Below are 5210 nucleotides of genomic sequence, written 5' to 3' on the forward strand. Positions count from 1 at the left end.
TGGGGGGAGGGTCAGTTGTGGGGCTTGAACTCCGGGCTTCAGCTCAAGGAGGGCACTCCCACCACTTAAGCCACAGTGCTCAAGTTAATTGGAGATAAAGAGTCTCACGGACTTTCCTGCTTGGGCTGGGTTTGAACCACAATCCTCAGATCTCAGCCTCTTGAGTAGCTAGGATTGCAGGTGTGAGCCACTGGTGCGTAGCAATCATGCATATATTTTAAGTCTGTTAAATATATGTCCTCTGTCCCTATGCTTGGTTGTTGCAGGCATACAGTGCTGCTGTCCAGTCCCAACTGCAGTGGATGAAGCAGCTGTGTTTATGTGTTGAACAGCATGTGAAGGAAAATGCAGCTTACTTCCAGGTATAATGGTGTGTGTGTGTGTGTGTGTACACTTATATCTGTCTAAATTACCTTTTATTGTATAAGTCACCTTTAGAAATTTAGTTGATTGAAACAACAATCATTAACTCTATTTGGGCTGGGCTCTGCCAAATGGTTCTTCTCATCTTGCCTGTTATATGCATGGACATGACAGATGCAGACAGGCAAGGTCTACTTGACCCTGAATGCTATCATTCACATGAGTTAGCCACATGTCTCTAGCATCTAGTAGCCTTCTTCACAAAATGGCTGTGTTCTCTGAGCAGTAGGAGGGAATAATCCTCTGTGTACAAGCATGTTTTTTCTACTTCTATCACACTGATATGCCATAGATCAAAGCAAGTCTTGTGATGCTGCCTATCTTTAGAGTAGATATAGAGTTAAAGATAGCTCTTACAGAGATAAGAGATTCTACCTCTTGATGAGAGACACTCTAAAATATTAGGATTCCCCTCCCCTAAAGGAAATAATCTATTGTCTCTGTTTTCACTCTAAATGGTATCCTTTATCATGTTATAATTATGATAAATTAAAACATTGAATCTCCCAGCTTCTAGACTCTTCATGAAACCAACCTTATACTATTACTAGGCAGAAGTCAAGAAAACAGTGATTTCTGAGGAATGAAATGGTCAAAATTTCTAGTGTATATTTAGTAGGTTTTGTGGCAGTCACCAGTTACTTTTTAGTGACATCACTTTTTAAGTCCTCTGGTATCTCTTTCTGTGACCTTTGTGGTGAAATGTCACTAGTTCAAGGGAGTTTAAACAACTTTCCTCTGGTGCAAGTACAGTAAGAGTCTTAATTAACATCTTGGTGTTCAAAGCTATTGAGCATATACCCCCCCTCCTTATGTTTCTACAGTTCTTCAGTGATGCACGAGACCTGGAGACATTCTTGAGGAACCTCCAAGATTCTATCAAACGAAAATATTCCTGTGATCACAGCACCAGTTTATCCCGCCTTGAAGACCTTCTCCAGGACTCCATGGTAGGTATTGCCTCTTTGGGGATGTTTGCTTCTGAAAAACAGAGTAAACTGTGTCAGCCGCTGCTCTCTATATCCTTGAAAGCACTGGGGAATGGGGTTATTCTTAAAATAAAGTGTGGCTTACATTTCAATAGAGTTTAGTCAGTTTTGTTCTGTTTCTGTTCTGTTTTCTTTTCTTCCTTTGAAGAAGTTGCTAGTGAGATTTGTTTGGGTACTTATTTGAAGTGAAGGCTTAGTCTCCTCCCCCTGAAGTACTAGTATCACTACTTTCTTTGTATTGTTCATATTTCAGTGCAATAGTGAGAGCCAAGGATGAAATGCATAACATGCATTTGTTGAAGTGGATTAGCTATTATTAAATTTCTTTTACTCTCCAATACAAAAGAGAATTTAAAAGAAATTAAATAGACCTCAACCAATTTTTTCCTCTTTACATATTTACTCTTGGTAATGATGAGGTATTAGGAAAAATTTGTTTTAATTAAGGCCAATATTAAAATCTTTTTTAGATGTAATATGTGCCAGTTTTTATTTCTGTGTCAATATTAAGTTTAAAAAATAGTTTTCCACAGCCAATATTTAATCCAAATCATTTTATATTCATTTTCTCCAATGAATTATTCCTTTAGGAATACTAGGTATAAAACTTTTATAATACACCTCAAATTAAGATAGAAATATATATGCAATAGGGAAATTAATTTTCCATCATGAGAAGCTAAGGGATTCTCACATCTCAATATAAGATTCTAAGAGAATCAAATAACCCAAAATAATTCTCTTATTTGGGTTGAGGAAGCAGTGCTGGGGATGGAACCCACGGCCTTGTACAATATTAGATAAACACTACTACTAAGCTGTATCCCCAGCCCAATTTTTAACACTTTCAGGTATAGTAAACTTGTGAGTGAGTTTACATCAGTGCTTCGCTTGAGCAAAAATTTAGGTACTTGTAATGAAAGATTAAAATCTGTCTTTTCAGTTGTTATCTTGAAAATGTTTCTCTTAGAGGTACTCCAAGTATAGAGGAGGAATATGTAGTCCCTGGCTCTTCTCTCCTCCCTCCCACAGAGTGCCTTCCTGTCATAGGGGAACTCCTCTACAGTTGTCATGTCTTCTCTTCTCGAGGATTGCTCCTCTCTTCCCTCCTCTCCAGGTCAGGGGCATCGGGTTGGCGGCGTCATCGGGGCATGGAGTCACCTGGGTCTGCTTCTCACCTTGTTCGTCAGGTTCGGGATCATCTGTCCTGACTTCTGGTTCTTTTCAGAACTTTTACCACGCTGAGCACTTGGTCTCTGGAGCTTGACATGTTTGGCTGTGGGTTAGACACAAATTGACATCTTTATTACAAGGAAACTGAAATGGGTTGACCAGCTCTCAAGTATGGAAATATGGCTGTCTCCCTGATGTCTTCTCTTCCTCTTTCTTAACTAATAAGTTAAAGTTGTATTTCTTCCAATCATGCTCCCGGGGACAGGCGCAGGTAGTTTAAGAATTTCTTTTTCTTTACTTGCATATTCTTAATTCTTTAATGACATTTCTTAACATTATTAACTCTTTACTCTCATCGCATCTCCATCCTAAAAAGCCCTCTTTTAGGGACTTGGATGCCTCACAATGGGCTTGAACCATCCTGGCTAGTAGATAAAGGTTATCATTTGCTCTGTAATGGAATTGGTAGTAGATTACTACTAATTTTGTTGACAAGAAGTATGTTAGTTTTTAGGGTAATTGGGTTTACAGAGATTTGAGCTTCAGCTTTGCATGACACTTCATTCAAACCAATCAAATTTACATGAGTACAGCATGGCAAGATACTAAAGGTAAATATGAACCATTTATCATGTCTTCTCCAGCAGCTTTTGTTTATGGGTTGTTGGTTGAAGAAAGTAAGGTCTATCTCTATAATGCTTAAACCCAATTTAAGAAAGTGATGCTGGAGGCCGGAGGCATGGCTCAAGCGGTAAAGTGCCTGCTTAGCAAGCAATAAGGCCCTGAGTTCAAACCCCAGTACCACCCTAAAAAAACAAAAGAACATGAAATAAAATACAAAAAGAAAGTGAAGTATGTGGAGTAGGGCTTTGGAGATTATATTAGTTAAAAATTTTAAGTAGCATAATTCTTGACTTTTAAGCAGAAATGGATTAACTGATTTCTTCCAGTTTATAATTAAATAATAATAATAATGATATGGTTATTATTATTATTAACTTCTCTGAATCATGTTTGAGGGAATCTTTTATCAGCTATACAGCTTTACTTGGCAGCTACAAGTGTGTTCATTATTTATTTTTGCATGTGGCTTTATAAGGCATTGAAAAGGGCATGGAGAAAACTGGAAATTTGGAGTACAAAAATAGTTGATAGAAGACAGAAACATTTTTTTTTTAATCTTTGCCTAAATTTTTATCTAAGATGGCTCCACCAAGGATCCCTGTTTAACTGAGAAATGACATTCTCTCAGGGAGTGGAGCACTGAGTTTTTATTGTTGACTTAGTGGCCTACCATTAATGTCTTTTTATTTTTCTTCTCATTTTGTAGGATGAAAAGGAGCAGCTTATACAGTCCAAGAGCTCAGTCGCCAGTCTTGTTGGGAGATCAAAAACCATTGTTCAGCTAAAGCCACGAAGTCCAGACCATGTGTTAAAGAGCACCATTTCTGTGAAGGCCATCTGTGACTATCGGCAAATTGAGGTGAGGGACTGGTAGGGTACTTCTGAATTCCAGAAGGTATGAGGAGAGAAGGGAAGTCATCACTTAGCACTATAATTATAGGAAATTAAAGGTATAGAAGTTTTAAAATTAGAACTTGGGTTTGATTATAGATCTCTTTCTCTTATATTGTTATGTCAGACTCCTCAGTACATACTTTTTCCTACCACTGGCATGATCTTTAAAAAAACATCATCATACTCTTCCGCTTAAGTCCTACAGCTATTTCTCATTGCTTTTGGGAGAAAGTCCTTAGCTACGTGATGTGACTATGAGGTCCTGGATAAACTAACTGTCTTAACCTTTCTAGCCAAGATGTGTTCCATATCCTTTGCACCATTCCTTGGTCACACAGTATATACTATATATATGTGTGTGTGTGTGTTTGTGTGTGTGTATATGTGTGTATATGTATATATGTCTCACCATGATATGTGCAGAATAGATTGTACTGTCTGATTACAATTGTGCCATTCTCATCTCTGGTGATATAGTATACTTCCAGGAACATAGTAGGCATTTAGTAAAACTTGATTATATGAATGAATTAAATGAATCAAAGAGTAGGGCTGCACTTTGCTCTGTTTCAGTATTTTTTATCTTGAAAGTAGCAAAAAAATAATAATGTTGAGTACTTGTCTCTTAAGAGGAAGAATTGATGATTCCAAAAATGCTTTAGTATTTTGGAGAGAGTGCATTGGACTAATAGAAAGGGCGGGTTGGAAATATCACAAAAGCCATGCTACGATTTTGATCTCCCATTTATTTTTGCTCTTAATTGTTTTTGTAGGAGATTGTACTTGAGGGCTTATGTTCTCCTTAGTAACTCTCACATACTGAGTTACCTGATATATAGCAAGTATTTACCGAGTACTTTTTCCCCCCTTGGTTTGTTTATGTGGATTTATGAGATCAGGAGCCATCACTAAATGATTGCTGATCTTTACTTAGGAAGATGTTCTTTGGATGCACTGAAACTATTTTACAAATAGTTTTCTAGAATCCTATGATACGATGAAGAGTTAAGAATTTTTTTTTTTGGTCGGTCGTGGGGCTTAAACTCTGGGCCTGGGCGCTGTCCCTCAGCTCTTCAGCTCAAGGCGAGCGCTCTACCACTTGAGCTA

The sequence above is a fragment of the Dipodomys ordii genome, unplaced genomic scaffold, assembly GCF_000151885.1.
Source record: "Dipodomys ordii isolate 6190 unplaced genomic scaffold, Dord_2.0 Scaffold33, whole genome shotgun sequence".
Taxonomy (NCBI): domain Eukaryota; kingdom Metazoa; phylum Chordata; class Mammalia; order Rodentia; family Heteromyidae; genus Dipodomys; species Dipodomys ordii.